Source organism: Lemur catta, chromosome 20 (genome assembly GCF_020740605.2).
Source record: "Lemur catta isolate mLemCat1 chromosome 20, mLemCat1.pri, whole genome shotgun sequence".
Taxonomy (NCBI): Eukaryota; Metazoa; Chordata; class Mammalia; order Primates; family Lemuridae; genus Lemur; species Lemur catta.
Window position 1 is genome coordinate 32036527 of NC_059147.1, and position 25068 is coordinate 32061594.

Below are 25068 nucleotides of genomic sequence, written 5' to 3' on the forward strand. Positions count from 1 at the left end.
GCGGAGCCCCACTGAGCCCCTGGCACCTGTGCCCTGCTGAGACCAATTCCCAGAGGCCGGCGCTGCCCACTCTCAGGGCATCCAGGCCGAGCCCCTGCCTGTGGCTGCCTGTGTGGCCGGAGCCTCCCATCCCCCCCTGAGGCGCCCACCCCAGGGTGCTGCTGTGGCTCAGACACACAGTGCTCTGGGGCCTCCCGAAGGAGGCAGGAAGGTGGCTCTTATCTCCCTAGTGACAATGGCATTCACTCGTTCACCTGTTCATTTCTTCGCCCGAGGCGGATTTATCACGCACCTGTGTTCCCAGGACGGGGGTGAAATAGTGGACAAAGGTCTATGCCCCCCTGGGGCTGACGTCCAGGTGTTCGTGCCTAGAAGTCAAGGCTTGAGGTGCTTGGAGATGGCGGGGTCACTGTGCAAAATATTTCACCTCTTATGCCCACGGTCACAGGGGACTGGGCTTTCCTGGTGACTGGCCTGGCCTCTGGAAGCAGCTTGGTGGGCCCTGGGGCTGCAGGACGGCAGAGTGTCACTCTATGAACCGCGGGCCTGGCTGGACTCGTGGGCACAAGCTGCACAGGAGCCCCCCGCGGGGCGTTCGCCCCCTCACCCAGCCCTGGACGTGCGAGGGGCCGGCCCCAGGTGGGCCCCAGCGTCCACCCTGTCCCCCCTCTCCCGGTCCCCAGGATCTTGCTCAAATACTTTAAAACAATCTAAAAGTAATTATTACGAACAGGCTGCTTGGGAACACCTGCTCCAGCCGCCCCTCGGAATCGCTAATGTGCCGGCGCTGAGCGCTGACAGGCGTGCGGGCTCCTCGCGCCCGAGTCGCCAGCTGCTCCGCGCCGTGGCGCCCCCCTCGCCACCCCCGCCGCGTGGCACGGCGAGGGCCGCCCGAGCCTGTGTTTCCAGCGCTGCCCGCGCAGCTGTCACTTACAGCGACCAGTGGAAAAATCATCACCCCACGAAGTCATACATATGGAACATCATATTTGCAGAATATTTATTTTAACATGTGTCAGGGCCTCTCCGGGTTGCAGGCAGCTGGAGCGGGCGGGTGCAGGGCCGGGCAGGGAGCACGGGCTGGGGGGCTGGGAGCCTCCAGCTCCAGCCAGCCCTCCTGGGGTGCTCTGGGGTGGGGGGGCTCGGCAGCTCCCGCATCGTCACAGCTGCTGAACAGCTGCCTGTTCTGTACTGGCTCGGTCGGGGACCGGCCAGGGGACACAAGCCACACGGGGATTTCAGCAGAGAGGATTGAACGCAGGGCACTGGCCAAACGGGTGCTGGAGGACCAGAAGGGCCGAAGGGGGACACACAGGGCCAGAGAGGTGGCGGTGGCAGGAAGCAGCCCCCCCAGGGCCAGGAAAGGGTGGGGTTGTTGGACCCGGAGGCTTGGTGGAGGAGGGACCCTGTGCACCTGGGCCCAGACCTGGGAGGGTGGGCGTTGCTGGGCGGGGGCTGCGAGTGAGGGGTGCAGAGCAGCCCCTCCATAATGCTCATGAGACAGAGCCGACCTCATAGTGGCCAAGGGCCGGTATCCTCCTAGTGGGACTCAGGGGCAGAGTGGCACTGAGGCACAGAGACCCGGCTGCAAGGACGAAAGGCAGTGGGAGATGCTGTCACCCACACATGGCCACCCCTACCATCCCTCCAAGGCCAGCCAGGCAAGCCTGCCCTTCCTGTCCTCATGGGGTCACGGCAGGCCCCACTTACCCAGCCGTGCTGAGCAATCTTCTTTCCCTGACTTCTTAGTTCTGTTCCCATTTTACAGATGAGGAGACTGAGGCTGGGAGGAGAGGTAACTTTTACTTTGGTCAGGAATCCACAGCAAGTAAGAGACAAGTAGGAATCTGAACATCCTACACTGAGGCCTCCTGGTGCTAATATCATCCCCTTGTTTTACATGGGGAAACCAAGGCATGGAGAGGTGAGGTCACCTGTCCATAGCTGGTTAGCTAGGAGGTGGCAGGGCCAGGATCCATCCTTTAACTACAGATGGATGGATGGATGGATGGATAGGTGGATGGATGAATGAAAGGAAGGATAGGTGGATGGGTGGTGGATGATGGGTGGAAGGAAGGATGGATGGTGGATGACGGATGGATGGGTGGATGGATGGTGGATGGTTGGATGGAAAGATGGACAGTGGATGGGTAGATGGTGGATGAGTGGATGGATGGTGGGTGGATGAATGGTAGATGGATGGATAGATGGATGGTAGATGGATGGATGATGGATGGTGGATGGATGGAGAGATAGATGGTGGATGAATGGATGATGGATGGATGGATGGGTGGATGGTGGATGAGTGAATGGATGAATGGAAGGAAGGATGGATGGATGGATGGATGGTGAATGGGTGGGTGGGTGGATGGATGGTGGATGAATGGAAGGAAGGAAGGATGGATGGATGGATGAGCCACAGAAAAACATTAACATCCCCTGACCTGAGGCGTGTGCAGTCCCGGGAGCATGCCAAATGCACCCTGGCTTTAGCCACTTCTGGTGGCCCAGGATCCTCATCCTTTATTTTCTAGGGCGAAGCGCCTGCAGAAAGTCTGGGGAGGGTGGAACAGAACACGGATTGTGGTGCATCCCACAGATCTTGGTTCAATTCCCAACTGCTCCCCTTACTGTCGGTGACCTGGGAGCCTCAGTTTACCAGCCCAGGAAATGGAGCTGTGAGGACGTCTGCCCCATCTCATCCCTGCCTGTGAGCCAAGACCTCCAGGGGGAACAGGCTCAGTGTGCGGTAGCCACACAGTGCTGGCAAGGGTCCCCTTAGACCTCAGGAGTCCCCCCCCTCTGCCCACATCCCTCACAGAGGGAACCAAGCAAGGGAGGGAGGGCCAGTGTCGTCATCTCTCTCGGGAGACCCCGTGAGGTCCGGGCCTCTGTGCTCCGGAACCTTTAATTTCTTGCGTGTGGTCCCCCAAGCCCAGCGCTGGCACAGTGGGGCTTGGTGGCCTGGAAGAGGGACAACGGCTGCCCTCAGATGCGGGTGAGGTCAGGCCTGGAGAAGACCCTGCAGGGTGGCTGAGGTCTCGAGAGCGACAGTGTCCGGCAGAAATGCACCGTGCGTGAAGGAAGCCCCGTGTTGCGTTAGACCTTCCGGAGTCCCTTCCAACAGCAGGGGAGGGTGGAATTGATGGTAACAGTGTGGTAAACCCGATAGATCCTGTTACCATTTCAACATGTAATCAATGCTAAAAGAAAGTATTAACGAGATTCCTGCACCCTTATTTTCGTCCTCTTTTCAAAAGCTTGTGTGAATTTGACACCTAGCTGGGACCGGCCACGTTTGGATTGCTCCGTGGCCACGTGTGGCCGGAGGCTGCCGCGTGGGACGGCAGCGGGCTAGACGCCAGTTCCGGTCGGGGACTGGCGAGGGTCTCCTTGAGCCTCACCAGACCCCAGGCGGGAGCCAGAGCGGGACCGGCCCCCACGAGCAGGGCAGGCCGAGGCCAAGCGGAGGGGCAGCGCGGCTGTGGGCTCCTTGCCTGGTGCTCCTTGCGCGGGCGTTGGTGGGAGCCATGAGGGGCAGTGGTGGGCGGAGGCGGGATGTTGGGTATGGTGTGGGACAAACTCTTAGCTCTGCCCCTTGCTGGCTCTGTGACTCCGGGCAAGCGATTTAACCTGGCAGCGCCTCAGTTTGCTCATCTGTGAAGTGGGGATGAAGATGACGCCCACCCAACAAGCACGCCGGGGCAGTGACTTCACTGGCCACCCGTACAGCGTGTGGCACTAGCGTGGAACCAGCGTGGCTCCTTACTCATTCCCAGCTCTGGTAACCGCGGTTCCAGCAGAGAGGAGCGGGTGGGGGGAGCCCTGGCAATTAGGGAAAATCAGCTCTGCTCCCAGGAGACAAAGGTGTGGAATCCCCAGTGTCGACAGCAGACGAGTCACCTGTCTTCGTCACTGGTGTGCGAGCTGCGGCCACCAACTGCGTCAGTGCGTGGTGACGTTTTTAAGGTGTCTCTTCTGCCCGGCGACCTGCTAGAGGCTCAGCTTTGTAACAGCAGCGTGCACGACACACAGATCTAACATGTGCACACGCACAGTACGGCCCACACGCTGCATCACGTATGGTGAACGCGCTCGGGAGCGGCAGGCCGTGCAGGTGCCTGCTTGTCCCCAGCCCGTGTGACACACACGCAGAGGCACACACACCTTCTCGGGACACACAACTCCTGCCGGGGACCTGTGTCCGGAGCACCTCCTGAGGACGCCCGGCTATGCCAGATGGCCACGGTCACATTCTGTGTGTAGCATACACTGCTGGCACGTTCCGTCACGGGTGTGGGCACAGCACACATGTGCTGCTGCGTGACTTAGCCGTGTTGCACACCCAGAGCACCAGGAGCTCCCCGCAGAGTGCGGGAACAGAGGTTCCCCAGGAAGGGGCTGAGCTGCTGCCCAGAAGCAGCTCCAGGAAGCCGAGTGCACAGGGACCAAGGACAGCCTATCGTCCCTGGTGCCCTGACAGCAACAGGAATCTGCTAACCAGGCGTCATCATGTCCCTCCCTGCTCAGAACCTTCCCGTGGCTCCCGTGACCCTGGGGACAGAAGCCAGCATCCTTACCCTGGCCTCCAGGCCTGGCAGGATCTGCCCCACACCCCAGCCCTGTCATCTCCCTGTCCTCGCACCCTCCCGAGATCTCCCTTGCCAGCTCTGCCCCAGCCTCGTGGGCCTCCTGCCTGGTGCTCAGACCTGCCCCGGGGCCTTTGCACTTGCTGCTTCCTGTGCCTGAAAACCTTCCCACCTGCACGTGTCTGCATGGCTCGCACCCCCCCTTCCTTTCACTACCCAGCCTCAGTGAGGCCCCCCAACATTTCTCCAGGACTGTGGATCACGGTGGACTTAACGCATGGATGTGTGTATGTGGTTAGTATCTGTCTCTCTGCCAGGATGTCGCCTCCACCAGGGAGGATCCTCTACCCAGACTGCGACCAGGGCCCCAGCATTCAGTAAAAACTGCACAGTGAGCCAGCAGTGGGGGACTCGGCTCATCCTGCCGGCCTCATTCCCCAGTGCGCGGCGGGGAGACGGGGCCGTGTGAGCCGGCTCTGGGCTGGGCGGGACCATGGCACCATCTGGCACCTCCCGAGCGCTCACGACATGTCAGGCGCTCTAACACGTTCCATCCCCTCTTTATGGGGCGCGAAGCCCACTTTACGGAAGAGGAAGCAGGTACAGGAATACAGAGAAGGATACAGTCCAGCCTGTGGGCAGTTTAGAGCAGTCAGACACACGCAGAACGAGGCACTTTGATAATCCGTGATGACAGCTGGACACAGGGTGTCTCCTGTACAGCCCTCATCCCCAGGTCACGGATGAGGGCAGAAGCCACAGAGAGGTTAAGCAACCTGCCCAAGGTCACCCAGTGCGGTAGCACTAGAGCAGACTCCAAGAGGGACGCAGGCAGGACCTGCACTGGGAGGACAGCCAGGGGGCCTGGAACCTGGGAAACGTGCCCCGTACCTCGAAGGCCAGGCCGGGGAAGAGGCGAGTGGGCATCGAGCGGCACAGTGGCTCAGCCCCGGCTGCACACAGCTACCACTGGGAAGCTGTGCAACACGTGGCCGCCTGGCTCCCAGCCCGGGGAGGGGTCCAGCCTGGCAGTCCCGGGGTGCAGGGGGGCATGGGGAAGCGGCGGCCAAGGACACCACTGGGGACATTTGTCCATAGGCGCACCCCTGCATGCCCTCCACCCAAACTAAGACCCAGAAGCGCGGCCGGCTCTCCCGCTCGGGTTGCACCAGGACCCCCTGAAGGGCCCGTGTGGACGCCGATGGCTGGACCCGCCCCAGCGCCTCTGGCTCAGCAGGGCCGGGTGAGGCCTGAGGATCTGCGTTTCCAACTTGCTCCCCGGAAACGCTGCAGCTGCCGGGAGACCCCACTTTGAGAGCCACCAGCACAGGGGAGCTCTGGGCCTGAGCATTTTTAAAAGCCCCCCAAGTGATCTTCATGTGCTGCTCAGGTTGCAAACTGCTGCCTCAAGGGGCAGATTCTTATGTCCTGGGTTCAAATCCACGCTGCCTGGCTGGAAATTGCAGAACTCCAGGGGCGTGACGCACGAAGCCCCTCAGTCTAGCCTGAGCGGGTGGGCGCACAGGGGCAGGAGGCCCGAAGGAGGGCAGCCCCTGGGGCGACCGCGGTGGCATCTTGGGCAGAGTCCGGCATCCGCCGTCCCTACGGGAGCTTGCTCAGCCCCGGCCCGAGGCGGCCGCGGATGGCGTATGGCAAAATCTTCGTGTTTTCAAAGAGAAGCCAGAAGTCCAGATTTTTCTGTCAAATCTGATTTTTAAATGTTGGCAACTAATGCGAAAATACAATTCCTGTGTTACCGCAGGGCGAAAAGCACAGAAACCCCGACCAGGCTCGCAGGCCACACGGAGCCTGCGGGCCCCAGACCCGTCCGTGGAGGATCAGGGCTGGAGACGGGCCCCGGGCCGTGGGCGAGGAGTCCTCGGAGGCCTCTGCCCGAGTTCCAGCTTGGTGACACTGGGCCACCACTGTGGTACCGCTTCTCAGCATCCCAGAGCACCGGGCCTCCGTCCCCCTCCAGGGGAGGCCCTGCCAGCCCCCCTGGGCAGGAGCCGGCCAGCCTGGCACCCTCAGCACCCAGGGCCTGGGGGGTATCTGGGCCCTCTCGGCCCCCCTCCCGCCACCCCGGCCCCCCAGCCACCCACACACCCCCCCTGACAGCTTCATCAGGCCTCCAGCTCCCAGCCCCACTGTTCTGACATCTGTTTCGGTAAGTGATTAATTGCAATTAGCGAGTGGTTTGAAAGCCCAGGAAGGATACTCAGCAGAAAACTCGCTGAGATTAGTGAATGGCGGGAGGGGCATCGTAGGCGTGCCGCGGTGGCGGGGACCCGGTGGAACCCTCATCGCCTGGGCAGGTGCTGGGAAACGCATCGGAAGGGGGACACCCCAGCTCCACGCCCCGAACTCACCCCTCGACCCTCCTCCCCCATAAACTACCACTGGATGACTCCTCATCAAAATGCATGAATTACCCACTAATAGGCTATTAATAAAGCCCTCGGAGTGTCATAAGATTAGGTTCTAAGCGTGCAGAATGGATTGCAATGCTTCCAGAACACTCTGCCACTGGCCAACGTGGGCATGCCCAGATGGAGGGGGCAGGGGCTCTGTGCACAGCCTCACCCTGCAAGGAATTTTAGGGAACTGAGGACGCGCTTTATATCAAAAGTCAAGTCCGTTTTCAAGTGAAACCTCCTCCGTTGAGGGGGGCGTTCTCGGTGGCACTCACTTCGCAGGCAGGGATGAGGTGGAGAGCCGGGGCCAGCTGGGAGCGCAGACCCAGCCTTGGCTTCGTGACCTTGCTGTCCTGCTGTCCCCTGGGGGCCCCTGAGCTGCACGACCCGGAATCCAGCAGTTGCACACAGTTGTTTGCAGGTTTCCATGTTCCCGTCAGGGCCTTGCCTACGAGTACACAGGTTGTCCACCGTGGCCAGTGCCAGCTGTGGGGCATTTGTCACGCTGCCATTGCTGTTACGCCCTTTGTACGTCTCTGCAGTTCTTGGCGTCTCTCCTCTTCCCTATTTCTAATGATAAAAGGCATTTATTGAGGGACAATTGTGTGTTGGGTGCTTGCCCCCAATTTACAGATGAGGAAGCTGAGGCTGGGACCAGTTAGGCAACACGCCGCAGGCAGCCGCTGGTGGCGGAGCTGGGATTGGAGCCCAGGTCCGTCTGACTGGGGGGAGTTGCCTACCCTGGCACCCTCTGCAGCTGCAAACATGCCATCCCGTGGCCCCAGGCTTTACTGAGGTGGTCGGCAGGACTGAATCTGGAGTCCCAGGGGCTAGAGTGGTCACTCTGTAGATGGAAGAGCCCCATTTTTTATCTTGCGCTTTTTCAGATCTGCTTGGGAGCCCAGAGGGTGATAAATCCCCCCAGAGACTGCTCTGGGGAAGCTGGAAATGGGGCCTGGGGGTCGTGGGGGAGTTAGGATTCAGGGAGGTGCAGGCTCCAACCGAGGCAGGTGTTTCCAACACTGGGCCTTGGGTGTGAGCAGGGAACAGAACCAGCCTTGGGTTTAATACTTGTCCAGGCGTTCTCTTGGCTGGTTTGTCATTTTCTCTGTTAGACTTCATAAAACCCTAAAGCAGCAGCTTGTATGCCCATTTTACAGGCAAAGAAACTGAGGCACAGAGAGAGGAACAGGAGTGCATGCCCTTGATCGTGATTGCTGGCACCCCCAGGGTCCCCTGCTGCCCACTCACTATAGAGTCCTGATAGGCTCTGGGGCCCTTCTGCTTGGCACCCTCTGTCTCTATGACCAGGTGAAGGTTGTGTACATGGATGGGTGGATGGTGGGTAGATGGATGGATATTGGACGGATGGATGAATAGATGATTGAATGTTGGATGGATAGATACTAGCCTGGAATTGGGTGGGCAGATGGATGGATGGTTGTATGTGTGTATGTAGTGGATATTGGATAGATGGAAGGATGGATGGTTGATGGATCAGTGGATGTTGGATAGATGGATGGATAGATGGATGGATGGTTGATAGATCAATGGATGATGGATGGATGGATGGATGGATGGATGGTTGATGGATCAATGGATGTTGGATGGATGGATGGATGGATGGATGGATGGTTGATGGATCAATGGATGGATGGTTGATGTGTCGATGATGTTGGATGGATTGAGGGATAGATGGATGGATGGTTGATGGATCAATGGATGTTGGATAGATGGATGGATGGTTGATGAATGGAATGGATGTTGGATGGATGGATGGATAGATGGATAGATGGTTGATGGGTCAATGATGTTGGATGGATGATAGATCAGTGGATGTTGGATAGACTGAAGTGGGATGGATGGATAGATGGATAGATAGATGGTTGATGGATCAATAGATGTTGGATGGATGGATGGTTAATGGATCAGTAGATGTTAGACAGATGGATGAAAGTGGGTTGGAGGGACGGATGGACGGACGGATGGATGGGTGGATGGATAGATGATTAGATGGAAGGAAGGAAATCTCTGGCTCTGGGAGGGGAAGGAAGAGCCATACCTCCTCATATACCTGGAGGAAAGAGGGTTAGCCAGCTCCAGCCCAGGCCTGACCAGCTGGGCATGGCCCAAACCCCAGAGGGCCCATGGATGCCAGTCTTCCCCCCAAGGTGATGGGCAGAAATGCGTCAGCATCTGAGTTTGAAAGACTGTGGCCCAACCCCTCACCAGGGAAGAAACTGAGACTCAGAGATGGGCAAGGACTTGCCACAGTCCCAGGATTTGTTTACAACAGAGCCGAGGACCCCAGCCTCATCCTGTGCTCCCAGAGAACACCTCCCGCCCGGCCCCCTCCTGTTCCCTGAGCACCACCTGGGTGGTGACCTAGGAGTCGCTAGGATGGTGGCCAGTAATGATGCTACCAAAGGTTATGATAAAATTAACAGCATCCACCCCCTGTGCACTCTGCCAGCTCCTTACAGGTGCAGGTAACGCCTCAGTTTCCCCAGCAGTCCCGTAAGGGGGGGGGGACACCGCACGATTATCCACAGGCCACAGGTGAGGAAACCGAGGGATAGCTTGAGTTGCCTGCCCAGGGCTCCAGCTAGGTCAGAGTCACCGTGTAGACCTGCCAGGGGCTGTGCTTGCCGCTCTGTCTGCTGCCCTGCCCCACGGGGTGACCCACATGGCCACAGCTCTTCCCTGTTCCGTCCCCAGACCCCACAGCGAGGAGTGCAACACGGTCACCCGAGGCCCCGCACTCCAGCATCCCGCGCCTGGTCTAACAGTTTTGAGCAAGGGGCCCCACAGTCTCCTGCTGCACTGGGTCCTGCAGATTGTGTGGCCTGTCCGGCCCCGCAGCCCCCGATTCGCTGTCCAGGTCAGACGGGCCTGAGCAGGCTGGGGCCGGCAGCAGGGCCAGGGTGCTCAGAACCTTGTGCTGCGCACGGGGGAGCCCCAGGTCTCTCAGAGCCCTGCGGCAGGCGCGCGGCATCTGGCTTCTGGGGTGGGTGGCGAGGATGAAGTCTACTCACCTTCCTGCCACCCCAGCCCCCCTTAACAACGCCCCCTCGAGGGGAGTTTTGGGGGGATAATCTGGGCCTGATGGGATTATCTGAGAGAGAAGAGGGAGAGAGACTGTAGGAGGGTCTGATACAGGGGGAGCCCCAAAATTCCCTCTCCTGACTGCCCCCCGGCTCTGAGACTGCCCCTGGCTCTGAGACTGTCCCTTCCTCGCCAGTGCAGTGGGGCCTGGGCCGAGGGCTGAGCAGGGGCCATGCACCCAGGGGCCCGCGTGGCTGTGAAGTGTGGGTGCCGTGGGCCTGTCCCCCCATAGTAAGCTGATGCCAGAGGGGTCTCGTGTGCCCAAGCCCTTGGTGCCCCCCACAGTGCCCCAGGAGGCGGTCCAGGTCCAGGGCTCCCAGATCCTGAGGGCAACTGGCATGAGTCTGCATTTCCAGGGCCAGACCCCTGCTGGGCAGCTTCCAGAAACTTCTTTACATTCTCTGTGTCGCTCCCGCCCCCCCCTCCCCCCCCGCAACCTCTGTCCTTCCGGGAAGGTTGGGAGTCAGGGTGCCTGGGTCCCTCATGCGGCTGTGGGTTAATGGGGGGCTGTCAGAGCTTCTGTCTCTCCCTCCGCCGAGAGTCCCCCTCCCTGGCTGGGGAAAACAGCCCCTGACAGTAGCAGCCACAAGGGTTCCTGGCCCCATTTTGCAGATAGGGAAACTGTCCAGAGAGCCCAAGGCACTGGCCTCAGGCCACACAGCCCTGTTCTACCCCTGGCTCCAGCACAGGCCTCTGGCTCAGTCATCCACACTCTAGTGCGATTTGTCAATCTGCCCTTCCCCTGGAATATGGGGGGCGAGGGGGTGGTAGCCTCTCACGTCCCCGCAGGCAATGCCTTGTCTAGAAGCCCAGGGAGAAAGGGTTTATTTTCCCCCTACAAGGAACGTCCCTCCCAAGGCGGGGCCGGAGTGAAACTGGGCCCAGAGGGTTAGGGCGGGACGTCCGCGGCCCGACTGGGCAGGGGCTGGCCTCCCACCGCCCCAGGCCCGGCCAGCTGGGCGCGGCCCAAAGCCCGGAGGGCCCGTGGGCGCCCGCTCCGCGCTGGGGACCGAGCCGCGGGCAGGCCGGGGACGCGGGGCGGGCTGCAGGCCACCTCTAGCTCGTCAGTAGCAGACAGCTGCTTGAACACTGTGGGCCGGGGGGGAGGTTAGCGGCGGGGTCGGCGCGGGGAGCCCGAGCAGCGCCCCCTCCCCTCCCCGCGACTTTTGGCCCCGGAGCAGATGGCCGGGGCGGTGGGGGCGGGGCGCGGGCGCAGCCGGCCGCTCTCACGTGCTGCCACACCCATGAAATTCCCCATTAAGCTGGGGGCGCCGAGGCGGCCTCCCCTCCCCGCAGTACCCCTCCTCTGCAGCCATCTGATCTCCCTCCCAGCAGACGCCTCCGCCTGGCTCCCCGAGGAGGCTCCTGGGGTCACAGAGGCCCCCTGCGCGCCCTGCAAACAATGCTCCTCCCGCCCCCAGAAGAAGGGGGGAGGGGCGGGGAGCGCGGAGGAGGTCTTTTTACATGTAAATACAAGAACTGGCCTCCTGGAAGGCTTTTTTCCCCTTCTGATTTTTATTTCTAGAAAGCCCAGTGTCACCAAGACCCAGGGCCTCCTACTGGGCCGGGAGGCAGCAGTATGGTGCCTACCAGCAGAAAGAAGGAAATAGTGACCTCTCGGGAGTGGCACCCACCCCCATGGGGCCCGGGGGAGCTACATGTTTGCACAGCCTGGACGGTTCCAGAAGGAGGGGTTGGAAGGGGCAGCCAGGAGGTCACAGGGATCAGAGACGAGGAAGGCGTCTGGGCTTGAGTCCCAGCTCAGCAGCGCCACCGCTGTCTGGTCTGTCCTTTGCCCTGTCTGGGTCTCAGTTTCCCCATCTGTAAAGCAGATGTGCTTCTTTGCCTTCGGACTGTCTAGGAGTCCACAGGTCGGGGGGGGGCGGTGATACCAGGGAGGCTGAGCACCACCCACTAGAGCTAGCAGGAGGTGAGTTCAGTGGCTGGACTGTGTGTGGGTTGGCATCTCCTCTGACCCTTTAGCTGTGTGATCTTAGGCAAGTTGCTGAACCTCTCTGAGCCCGTTTCCTAGATGATAATAGTATCTGCCTCACATCGTAGGGCTATATGGGGATTAAAGGTGTGCGTGTAAAATGCGAGAAAATAATGAGCACCCCAAAAATAACAGCTACTCCTACAGCTATTACCGCTGCAGACCCGGCTCCCCATCTGAAACTGTCCTGGCTCGTCCAGGGGGAGGCGGGGAGGGGCTGTGTTCTCGGCAGCCTGGGGCCGCCCGCCCCTCTGTCTGCATCCTCGTGGATAGGGTCCCGTGGGGTGGCTGCTGGCTCGCATCACTCTCTGAGCCCCCACAGGGCGCCTAGGACATAGTAGACGCTCTGAAAATGTGTGGAATGCGTGCGTGAATGAATGAGTGAGCAAATGAATGAGTGAACCGACACTCCTGACGTTGGAGGCTCCAGCCCAGCCCGGGGGGCCCCGCGGGGCCACGTGTTCGTGTTCTCTCTGGATCCTTGCGGGGTGAAGTAGTGAGGGGCGTCCCCAGGCTGGTGCGGGGGGCAGAGGGGCCTCTGCTCTTCCTCCTGTCACCCCTCGGGTCCTTACCAGGCACTGACCGCTGCTGTCTGTCGAGGCCGTCCTGGGTGGGGTCTTGTCCTGAGCACCGCCTCGGCCAGTCTGCAGGGCAGTCTAGGTGTGTGCTGTCATGGTCCCCTTTTGCAGACAGGAAAACTGAGGCCAGAGCAGTCAAGTCACTTGCCCGAGCTCTTGCAGCTGGCAAGAGAGACACCAGCATGCCAACCAAGCGGTGGTGTCTGGAGCCTGTGTGTCCCCACCATGGCCTCTGTGGCCTCCTGTTTGTTGAATGACTGCACCAGTGACCTGTAGCTGCCTCGAAGTTTCTTGGGGAGCTTTGCATAAAGTACGGTGAGCACCTGAGTTTCACAGGTGAAGAAGTGAAAGGGCCAGGGTCACTTGGCTGTGGCTGGCAGGGCTGAGACCGGGTCCATGGGCACCGTCCTTGCAGCTCCGTACTGAGCTGGCACTCAGCTGGCGCAGTCAGCCGGTGAGGGCCACCCGGTATGGCCTCCTGCCTGCCCCACAGGGCCACCTGGGTGGGTGGTGGTCTGTCCCCCTGCCAGGGCCCTGTGGTCAGAGGCAACCTCCCCACGCGGGGCACAGCCAAGATCACCCACAATGTCCGGGGGAGCACCAGAGCCTCCTGACCTCCCCTCTGGCCCCTGGAGGCCCCCAGCCAGGCCTGTCAGGGGTCATTCGGCAGCCACTCTGTCTGCAGGACCTCGGGGACATGCCCTGTGCGCCCTGCTCCCCCAGCTGCTGCTGACCTGGAGGGTGATTTATGCGCTGAGGCAAAAGGCCAGTGGAGGTGGGGCCGGGGAACAGGGGTGACGACAGCCAGAGGCAGGAAGAATGAGGGTGGTGGCCTGCCCTGTGACCCAGGTGGCCAGGAGGAGCGGGGGCAGCCTCGGGCACCAGCCTCCCCTGGGCGAGATGAGGCCTTGATTCCTGCCATCTGGCGGCTCAGCCCGGGAGGTTGGGGTGCCCCCCCCGGCTCGAGTGGCCGAGGAGGAGGGGGAGAGCCAGATGGCAGTGGGCTCGGAGAGGTAGAGGGTGTGCTTTGTTCAGAGGGGCTCGCAGGCGGGAGAACACACCCCGGTGTGTCACACACACACACACACACACACACACCCCAGGCACCATGCGGAGGCGCTTTGTAATTCCCGGCGTGGGCTTCTGAGGAAGCCAGACTTCAGGTCCAGACTTGCCTGGTGAAGGCTCTCCCCAACACGTGCACACACACGGGTGTACACACATGTGCATGGAATGCACACAGAGACACATATGCACAGAGATCACAGATACACATGGATACACGAATGCACACACACGTGCACACAAATACAGAAACATGGACACACATGTACACATACACACAGAGATGCCCGGCATGCATAGACATGTATGTTTATGCACACATGCGTAGACAGATACAGATGCACATAGACATACAGACGTATGTACACACATGCACACACAAATGTGCACAGTACACAGGCGTGCACAGCGATCCACAGACACACGTATGCAGATATACACAGAAGTGCGTGCATCTGCAAGACTCACACCTGCATACATACACACGTGCACACGACAGATACACGCAGACACACACACTCCCGCAGGGGTGTCTGCCCGGAGCTCACCGGCCCCGCTGAGGGAGGGACGGGCGCTCAGACTCCGTCTCTCTCCTGGGTGGATGCTTGACTCTGCCCCTCCGCCCGCCCCCAGCAAGGTCCTGTCCCTGGGCTTTGGCCTTTCTCTGCCCTGCCCCTTGCTTTGCTGGTGGCCTGTCCCCTCCTGCCATTGCCCCGACGTCTTTCTGTGAATGTCTGTGGTCTGTCTGCTCCTGCAGAACATGAGCCGCGGCATGTGGTCCGCCTGGTCCTGCCCTCCCAAGCGTCCCCGGTGCCGAGCGTGGTGCCCGTGTGGTGGGTGTTGGTTGAACGAGTGGGTGACTCAGAACAGGCTGGTCTGGAGCGACACCCGCTGGGGTTTAGAGGGCAGGATCCGTTCACCCTCCCAAGCGCTGGAGTCTGGGGAGCGCCTTTGGGGCGTTCAGAGGCAGCTGCAGGCACAGCTTGCTCAGGCTGGTCACAGGCCTGGACTCGAAGCCTGTTCAGGGCTCTTCCCACCTGCCCGGAGACATCCTCTGGACCACGCGCGCCATACCGGGGAGAAGCGCTCCCTTGGGTTCCAGAAGTTTCGCGTGTGTCTGGGATGCGTCTCTTGGAGCAGGAGGTGGGCAGCCGGCCTGATCCCAAACATTTCCTTTCTCACGCCCACCCCGAGCGGGGCCTGAGCCTGCAGCTGGCTCTGCAGGACTCGGAGTTGACCTTGCCGAGGCCGCGCTAGTTTCCCTGGCTGGGGTCAAGGGTCACTGGCGTGGGTGGACACTGATCTGACTGGGTCTCATTCCCGGTGGCTTTTACTTTATTAAGGTCAGGTGAGTTCTGGTGCTGAGGTCACCGAGGGGACCGTCACGGGGCATAGTGAGGCCTGGAACAGCGACGCGGAGGCGGGATCCTCCCCAGGGCTGTGTGTGCAGGTTTCGAAGCCGTGGGCTGCAGCGAGCTGGGCCAGCCGGTTCTGTGCCCGGAGAGGCGGGTGCATCAGCCTGGCCCGGCTCCCCAGTCACAGGGCACGGTGCAAGGGCCGGGGCGGGCCTGTGGTGCTGCATGTCTAGCCGGGGCCGGTGCGTGGGCCGTGCCGTGAGCAGCAGGGCCAGCGGGAGAGACGGACCACAGCCGGGCCTGGTGCCGTGGCTGGATCCTGCCGTGTGGCGGGTGCTGTCCTGAGCGTTGCGTAGTCAAAGCCACCAAGTTGGCAGCAGTTCCCCGTGATGCACGGAACAAAATCCCGGCTCCTCGAGATGGTTTCAGGCTTTGTGTGCTCTGGCCCCTCGCGGCCCCCTCCAGCTTCGTCTCCACCCCCCACGTGGGTCCCCTGCTGTGGGCCACACTGACCACCATGCTGGTCGTCAAACACACAGACCTGTTCCTGCCCCAGGGCCTTTGCACTTGCTGCTCCGGGTGGCCTGGAGCTCTCTTCTGCCAGGTATTAGCAGGACTTAGTCCTTCCCTTGTTTGGGGCCTCAGCTCAGATGTCACCTGCTCAGAGAGGCCTTTGCTGACGCCTCTCCTTAGCATAGCCATTCCACTGCCCCCTTCCCTGGCTCTGTTTGCTGTATGGAGGCCTCTGGTCACTGAGATGCTATTTGCTGGTTCACCTCCCGTCCCAGGTGCAGGTGGGGACCTTTGTCACTTCCCTGCTGCATCCTCGCTCCTAGGAAGGCGCTGGGTGCTCTGGGTGCTCAGGAGGTGGGGGATGAGCGTTTGTTAAATGAATGCGGGAGGGTGTGTTCGATGTGTTGGGAGGCAGGAGGGTGAGCCTCGCCCCAGACACACACTGGAGCTGGGAGGTGCCCACGGTGACAGTTACAAAAGTGTCAGCTCGTATTATTATAGGCACAAACTTCAGTATTATCACAAGAAGGGAAAACCTAGAGGGCAGCGTTAGTGACAGGCGTGTCCCACTGCTCTGCAGAAAAGGCGCTGGCGCGTGCGGATGCTGTAGCTGCGCCACCCTCCTGCCCTCCCTGCCGTGGGAGTCCTCGGACACCGTGGAGCCAGGCCGGCCTGCTGGGGGAAGTGTCCGGCGGGTCACCATGCCCAGGTCCCCAACCTCTCTGAGCTTCAGTTCCCCGCTTTGCTGAGGGCGGAGACAGTGGCCACATGCAGCCCCCTGTGGCACCGAGAGACAGAGATGACATTTGCAGAAGGCCAGGCCTGGCCCAGGCGGGAGCCCCGGCAATGACGGGGCCGCAGAGGGGGGCCAGCCGCTCGGGAGGCAGGGTGGGGCTTTCCAGGCAGCCAGAAGGACACAAGAAAGGTGTCCGGGAGACCCGAGAGACAGCAGGAAAGACACACGACGCCTCTGCCCGGGCAGCTGGACGCTGTGGCAGGAGCCACTGGATTCACAGCTGCGGGTCTGGTGTGTTTGCAAAGCGGCACCGGAACAGCCTGGGGGGAGCTGGCGGTGGGGGGGCCTCCCACTGGTGTCTGTCCCTGGGCTGCAGTCCAGAGGGTAAAGGTCATGGCTTGGCAGTGCCCTGGTCCCCTGTGTCCCCCTGACCTCTGCAGCCTGGGTGGGGCGAACCCTTCTACCCTCACATGGATGTGACACACATGCACATGTGCACACATGCGTGAGCACACATGCACGCACACTGCGCTCCGTGTGGGTAGAGAAGCCGTCCCCCGTCCCTGCCTGGGGAGGCTGGAGCCGCCGTCTGGCCACAGGCCTGAGCCCTCGTGCCAGCGCCTTGCTGGGGACCCTCCACCTCCCTTTCACCCCAACCTCCAAGCGTGGGAAGGAGGCTGGGGTGCGCTGACCCCTGGGCGTCCCACCCTCACCCGTCCTCCTCGCTGCAGCTGGCGCCACTGTGGTCGCGGGAGGCCCAGGTGTGTCACCCGCTGGCAGCAGCTGGGATCTTGAACTGCCTTTAATTCCTCGGGTTCCCGCCGCTCGCAGGCAGTGGGTGCGGCTGTTGTCCCTGCGAGCCTCGCCCTTGATCTCCCCGCTTCGTCTTACAGCCCGAATCGCCCCACGGACCCCCCTCATCCGGGCCGCCGCGCACCTGCCCCAGGGGGGCTCCTTGCCGCGCTCTCCCCTCCAGGAGCAGCTGCCGTGTGGGGTCATCAGAGGCTGGCACCAGGTGTGGCCGCCACTGCCACAGGCGCAGGGGGGCGGGTGAGCTGTGACCTGCCCCAGCTGTCCGCGCTCCGCAGGGCGGGGGCAGGGAAGGCCGGCGGCCGCCTCTCCCGGCAAGGGGGGCGCCGGGCCCGGGCCCTCACAGGTGCAGGCCCAGATTCTGTCGGGCGCGCTCCGCGCGGCGGGCGGCTGGCAGGGAGCTGCCAAGCCTTGCAGAGGTGGCAGCCATCTGCACTGTGATAAAGAGCCCCGAGGATGATAAATAGACAAGTCGCACTTTTATTGGATTGCAGTTCGGGAGCAGCCACTTTGGGTTTGGCACCGTGTTAACGACAGATTTCTGCTTCCCTTGCAAGGCCTGGCCTCTCCGGGAGCGAGCCAGCAGCCGCGGCCTCTCCTGGCAGGGGGGAGGGCTCCCCGCGCCCCTGTGGCCGGCTGGATTTCTGCCGGGGCCCACCTCACAGCCTGCGGGGGCCGGGCCGATGGGTTCAAACCCCGGCGCTGACACCTAAGAGCTGTGTGTCCTCAGGCAGGTTTCCTAACCTCTCTGTGCTGCCAGCACCCCATCTGTGAAATGGGCAAATAACGACGTTTCCCTAGCAGGCCTGGGAGGGTCTGTGGGTAATGGCTGTGTGTGTGGCATTGGGAGCAGTGCTGGGGGCACGCAGAGCGGGTGGTATGTGACTGTGAGCTGCCGGCGTCGCACGGCCACCCTCGCCTTACTGGTGTGATGCTTCCAGAGAGCCTCGCCTGGCCCTGGGTCCCACCGGGCCGGGAGCTGTACTTCCCGGGACACCAGGGACACTGCTCATGTCCCCACTCACTGGTGAAAAGCAAGCGCTCTGGGGCCGGGTGGCCTGATTACCCCACAGCCTCTCGGCTGTGAGACTTGGGCAGGGCCTCATAGGCTGTCTGCCTCAGTTTCCCCATCTGTCAAGTAGAGATAAAAGCAGAACTTAACCTCACAGTGTTGCTGAGTGGCTTAAAGGAGAGGATCTGTTTCGAGCTCTCGTGCCGGTGCCTGGCACGTGGCGGGCAGAGTGACCGCCGGCTCCCGGGAGTGCCCGGTCATTCCCCATTTGCCAGGAGCCCACGGCGGGCCCTGCGTTGGCTCTGGGTACTGAGTGGACGAGGCTCGTGTCGCAGATTGGGGACAGAGGTGAGAGGAGCAGCCTGGTGGCTTTGTAGATAGCATCGAGTTGGTCCTGGGCCCAGGGTGCTGCGAGGCTGCGTGTGCCCAGCCCTGGGCCTGGAGCTCAGCTGGGAGACGCGTAAACAAGGGACGAGAAGGGCACAGTATGTCACAGCGAGTGGCAGCCCGTGCCTGCCATGCAGACTCCTCTCTCTGGTCCTCAGTTTCCTCATTTGTGCTCCTCAGGGTCCCTCCCAGAACACCCCTCCAGCTGTCCCCACCTGACCGCCTCTCCCTGCTGCAGGTTCTCCTTGCTCCCGCCCCCCGCTCCCCTCCCCCGCCCCAGCCCGCAGCCCCCTCCCGGAGCCCAGTGTCCAGTGCTGCAGGTGCCGCGAGCCCTGGACGTGGCCTGACTTCAGCCAGGACAAAGTGGCCTGCCCTGGGCACCGACCCTGCCTGGGCCTCTCTCTGGGCCCCCACGCCTGGGTCCGCTCGGTCACCGCGAACCCGTGCCAGGCCCACCTGCCTGCTCTGTCCCCGGACGTGGGTGGAGGCCCTGGCCAGGAGCGTGCAGCCCCCTCCAGCCCTTCGTGATCTGGACCCTGCTGCCCCTAGAAGGATTCTTGTTGGCACCACCGCTGGCTCTGGCCGTTCCGAGGTCCCCAGTGGCCCTGAGAAGGCTCCAGAAGGAGGCTCACGGGAGCATGTGGTAGCCAGGGGCCTGGGCTGACAGGTTGAGGGTGAAATCCCAGCTCCCTCACTTGACCCTGGGCAGATGACCTCCCTGGACCTCAGTCTTCTCACCTGGAACATGGGGCTGCTACAAGATCCAACCACACGGTGTGCGGTGGGGACGAGGACTCTCAGAGGTGTCAGCACACACCGGCTGTCACCGTTGCAGGGCTGGGAGCGTGCCCTGCCGGGGCTGCGTCTTCCCAGTTCCCGGGGACAGCGGCCGAGGCTCTGCAGGGCTCGGGCTTCGTTAGGACCAGACGGAGCTGCAGTCGGTCCCCCCAGACCGCAGAGAGCTCGGCAACGCAGGACAGAGGAACCGAAAGAGGACTTTACGTGTGACGTTTGTCAGTGAGGTCCAGAGAGCCCGGGTGACGTGCCCTGGTCACTGGCACTTGGTGTGCTCCTGGGGCGGGGTCTGGGCAGCTGCTCCCTCAGGGCCTGCGTGGTCTCAGTGTCAGGGGACGGGATTTTGGGCCTTAGTGGCAGAGGGAACTGGGAGCTGCCAGGGAAGGGCAGGGTGCCTGGTGGCCGGCGAGGGCACCTCGTCCTCCTCTGACACCACGGCCGGCTCTGGGCCCTCTGCCCCAGCTGCCCCCCTAGCCGTCTCTGGGAAAGGACACGCAGACGTGGGGGCCAGAGACAGATGTCCCCAGGGTGAGCACCTCGGCCTCACTGTGGCTCCAGCTGCCCAGGAGCTCTGGAGACGCACCTGGGCCTGACCTCGGGGATTCTGGGGTGTGGCTGGGCTTCCAGATCTTTCCAAAAGCTGGCCAGGCGACTGTGATGTGCGCCAGGGCGAAGAACCCCTGGTGTGCGGGACCCTGTGCTCCTCGAGTGACTGTCGGGTATTGAACCGTGGGGTCTCGGAGGCAGAGAGAGGCCAGCTGCTGGCGCCCAGAAGGGAGGAGGGGAGGGGGCGCTTCTGAGATCTGCAGGCACCTGACACGTGCATGCAGGGACCTGAGACCCAGAGAGATGAGGTGTGCCCGCAGGGGGAGGAGGTGCCTCCTTCCGGCACCTTCTAAAGAGAGCAGGACCAGTCCCGTGGCCATTCCGTCTCCCTCCTGCCCGCTTACCTGGCGCCCCTTCCTCCCTGCATCCGCTCCAGTAACGCAGACTGGCGGGGGGCGTCGGGGGGCGGGAAACCGCGGCGTGTTTGTGCAGAGGCAGGCGGCAGCTGCTGCTAACAGGTGAGCCCTTCCCGCCGAGCCTCTCCCGGGCCTCCCGGAGACGCCCATAATGAGGTGCAGCTGTGAACTCCGGTTTTGGGTCAGAAAGGCAATTTCTCATCTCTCCTCGCAGCAATCGAGTCGAAAATCCAGGAGCCGTTTCCTCTCCCGGCGCCCCCGCCCCCTGGGCCCTCGCATGCCAAGGCGGGAGGTTGGGGCGGCCTCGATATTGACTGTGTGTGCGGAAGGCAGGTGGCCGGGCGCGGGAGGGAGCCAGGCTGGAAACCGAGCCTGGGGCAGCCCCGCGGGGCGGGAGGCGGAGCAGGGAGCAGCTGGCCCCGGAGCCCTGGGAGGGCGGAAGGCTGTTTTTCCTCCCGTTGTCGTAATTGGTCTTTGTGACTCTAACGGTGGCCCGGTTCACCTAGTGGCAGCGGTTGGCTCCGCCGCCGCATACCACATCTGAGGCATTCAGGAGGTGCCAGGCAGCTGTTCCTGGCCTAACTGACGTTTCTGGATGGTTCTGGGCCTGGAAGGGCCCAGAAAAACAAAGCCAGGGGTGGCCAGGAAACCTCAGGGCCTCCCTGCTGGGCCAGGCGGTGTGGGGCAGGGGCGAGCAGAGCCCTGGTGTCCAGAGCAGGCTGTGGACGTGGCCTTGCCTTGCCACCTTTGGCCACCCGAGAACCCAATTTCTGCAAAGCCCAGAAGAACAAGGAACCCTTGCCAAGTAAGATTGATTGGAAACATGAGCAAGCGGCAGCTCCTACCCTCGCTTCTGGGATCAAGGCTTAGGAAGCCCAGTTGCCGTGTCTCCTGCCCGGCTAAGATGTGTTTATTGGTCACCGATGGCCTTTGAGGAGGTGGCTGAGTGTGGTGATTGTGACCTGGGTGGGGGCTCTGGGGCCAGCATGCCTGGGTTTGGAGTGGTGCTGTGTGACTTTGGAGAGATCACTTGACTTCTCTGATCTGTCTCCTATAAAATGTCCGGGTTGGATTTGAGGAGCCACATTCAGGGATCTGGTGATGACAACAACGATGACAATAATAATGCCATTTTCCCTGTGGGAAGCCTCTGGCAGATGAAGTACCAGTAGCTCATTGTCCCGCTTCCTGCTGCACCGTGCCCACCAGGGCTCCCAGTTTGGCCCACCAAGGAAGGGCCTGGTCTCAGCCCAAGTGGCCTTCTCCCCGCAGTCCCCTGTGTAGAATCTGAACTGCACAGCTGCGCCCAGCCACCCTGTCACCGTGTAGGGCACGTGTGGCCAGCTCCATACAAAGGCACCTTATGTCTTTGTTAAAAACCAGGTTTATCGAGACACAGGTGACACACAGTGGCATTTGCGCTTTCTCAGTGCACCGTTCGGTGAGTTTTCACAAACGTGCGCAGGGACGAAATCGGCACCACAATCGAGATACAAAACTCTTGCCCCATCCCTGGAAAGTTCTCTTGTGCCCCTCTGCGGTGCTCGCCTGCCCCCGGCTAGGGTGTCGTGTGGGTGGCGGCGTCCGCGGGAGACTCTCACGGTGGCTTCCTGAGCTTGGCGGTGCAGGTCCAGGTCTGTCTGAGCTGTCCCGTGCGCTGGCGGTTGGCTCCTCTCTGCTGCAGGGCGTGGACGTACCACCACTGGTCTGCCCGGTGGAGACACTGACGTCCACGGTCACACTTCCAGGCTCTTTGCAAAGGCCACCTGGCCGCCTGCCTGTTCCCCCTCCCTGGTTCCCACAGAGACCTGGGCCCATACACCACAAGCAAAAAGCGTCCCCATCCGAAACCTGAGTCTCAGTGTCAGGTTAGACCACAGCCAGAGATGCCACCCTGTCCCGACAGACAGACCTGGGCCCAGCTCAAGTAGTTGGACTTGAACACGGTGCACGGGAGGGCTGCAATTAGGCCCTGCAATTAGACTGATTATGCTTTGGGAGTCGAGCTGTCTGACTTCCGTGTCCCTAACGTGCTGATGCCCGCTGGCCCTGCCTGTGTGCTCATTTATCTGTCCGACTTCCCCAGGCTGGGCCAGGCTGGGGGCCCGATAATTACCGAGGGGTGTTGTGTGCCCACTCTGGCCCCTTCCTCGCCCTCCTGTCTGCAGCTGCTCAGGGAGTCATCTGGGGACACCAACCCACGCTGCTGGCCGGGCCACACCCCCAGGGTTTGGACTCATTTGATCTGGGACTACGGCCTGGCCACTGGGATTTTTCAAAGCTACCCCTGGTGTGACCAGAAGCCCCTGGTCTAAAGGACACAGATTCTTCTGGAAGCCCGGATTGGGCACTGCCTCCCATTGCAGAGCCTCCTTGCCCTGAGTCCCCTGCCCGGTGGCCCCGGCTGTTCCCACGTGAAGGCCTGTGGTTGTCTCCTCCACAAGGTCATGTGGAATCTTGGAGAAGGATTTGCCGGGGAGGGTTGGGGGCGGGGGCTGCTTGGTGAGGGCAGGGCCCCCAGCCGAGGTGTGAGGCCACCTGTCAGCAGGGTGAAGGCAGTGTGTGGCATGGGGCGGGTCCCGCCGGGTGGTGCCCTGGGCCGAGCGTGGCTGCCGGAGCCCCAGCTGCGGAGGTCCGGGTGGGCTCAGGGCAGCTCCTGCCTGGGGCCGAGAGCCCAGGGTGCCAGGGGACGGGCAGCCCTTGCCTTTCCTGCTGTGACCCTGCTTGACCGAGGCCCTCCCTTCCCCTGTCCCCACGGCATTTCCCCACTCAGACCTGGGAAGACCCCTGGTCGTGTGTCTGACCGGGGAAGGACGGCCCCTCTCGCCTGCGTGCTCTTCTGGTAGTCAGGGGCTGAGACGGTGACCCCGGGGTGGCCGCCACGGGGGCAGGGGAGGGGCCCGCAGACCCCCGTGAGCTGAGGCGGAGCAGCCCAGGGGCCAGCGAGGCAAGACACATCTCTGAGCCTCAGTTTCCTCTGCCGCTGCTGGGCCGAGACGGCCTTCCCAGCTGACAGTTCCGTCCTGGCCGGACACATCTGCCGGCGAGAGCTCCGGGCCGCCCGGCTCCTGGGACAGACACCGTGGGCACCTTCAGGGGCCGCGGTAACAAGTCACCCCACACGGCGTGCCTTGAAACAACACGAATTTATTCTCCCACAGTTCTAGAGGAGTCCAGAGTCAGGGTGTGGGCATCGTGGTTCCGTCCGCCGGCTCGATTCGGAGGGAGAATGTGTTCCAGGCCTCTCCCCCGGCTCCTGGCGGGCGCCGCCGTCCTTGGCAGTCCCCGGCGCGTAGACGCGTCACCCAGGCTCTGCCTCCGTTGTCACACGGCCGGGTCCTGTCTTCTCTTTTCCGTCTCTCTTAGGGACACTCACCCTGAGATTTAGGACCCATCCTGATCCCGGATGGTCTTGTCTCGGAATCCGTAATCACATCTGCAAGGACCCTGCTTCCAAATAAGGTCACATGTACAGGTGTGGGGTGCGGGCGTGGACATGTCTTTTTGGGGAGCCACAGTTCCGCCCACCGCAGACGCCAGGTGGTTCCTCAAGGGAAGCAGACGCCCCCGGCTGGGTCCCCTGGGCACCAGCTTCTGTGCATGCAGCTCTGTGCCATTTTCTCCTGTCAGTGGGGACAGTCGCGGGAGGCTTTGCGAGGGTTAAGCGGGGAGTTGGGGTAATGGGCCCAGACCAGCGCCCGGTGCAGCGGGCCACAGCGGGCCTGTTGTGGGTGACGCTGTCATGCCGATCACAGCTTCGTCCCCTCCACGTTGGCCGTAGAGTCCCTCGTGACAGGTGAAGAAACAGAGACTCAGAAACGCCACTCAGCCGCTCACGCCCACGCCCGGGTGGGTTTGGGGTGCACAGGAGCTTCCCAGGAAAGAGGAGGGGCACGCAGAGCCTCTGCCCGTGCGGGGGCCCCTGCCTGGGGGACTGGCAGCCCAGGCTCAGATCAGAGACAGACGCAGGGCGCCTGGCACTCTGCAAGCCACCTCCCCCACACACGACTTCAGGTGACTGAGAGACTTCCCATGTTGGTGGAGGCGGGGGGAGGGGGTTGCTCTCCATTTCTGAGAAGCCTGGGGGGACATGTGACCCATCCACGTGCAGGCAGCTGTGTGCCTGGGAAGCTTCACTCTTCCCCTCTCGGATCTCAGCCCCGCCGGAAGCCCAGTCCCCCCCAGGGACACCCCAGTGTCAATCCCTGCTCTGTGCGCCTTAGACATCCATGTGTACGAGCTCATGTCATCCTCTGTGTGACCTTGCAAGGAGGTACTTGCAGTATCCCCATTTTACAGATGAGGAAGCTGAGGCTCAGAGAGGTTAATGACCTGCCCGGGGAAACCGAGTTGTTAATAACAGCTGGATCTGAACTGAGGCGTCTGATCTCCCCTCTCACCTGGGCTCACCTCGCCTGCGTCTGGAGGCGGCTGGTGCTGTATTGAGTTAACACAGTCCTGGCTCAGAGGAGGGTTGCGGAGGGACAGGACAGTCTTGTGGGGACACCTGAGCCAGACCCTTGCTGTGCTGGTATGTGGTACAAAGGGAGCCTGTCCTTTGTTGGTTTTGACAACCCCTGGGGCTGGGGCGTCAGAGTGCAGTGCACAGAGTGGGGAGAGGGGGTTCCAGGGAGGGCCTGCGGGAGGAGGGCCTGGGCGGTGGGACCCCTCAGCTTGTCCTGGAACAGTGGGGCCCCCCGTCTCCACTCTTCTCTGCCTTCCCGCGTATGCTCCAGAGTTTCCAAACTGTTGTG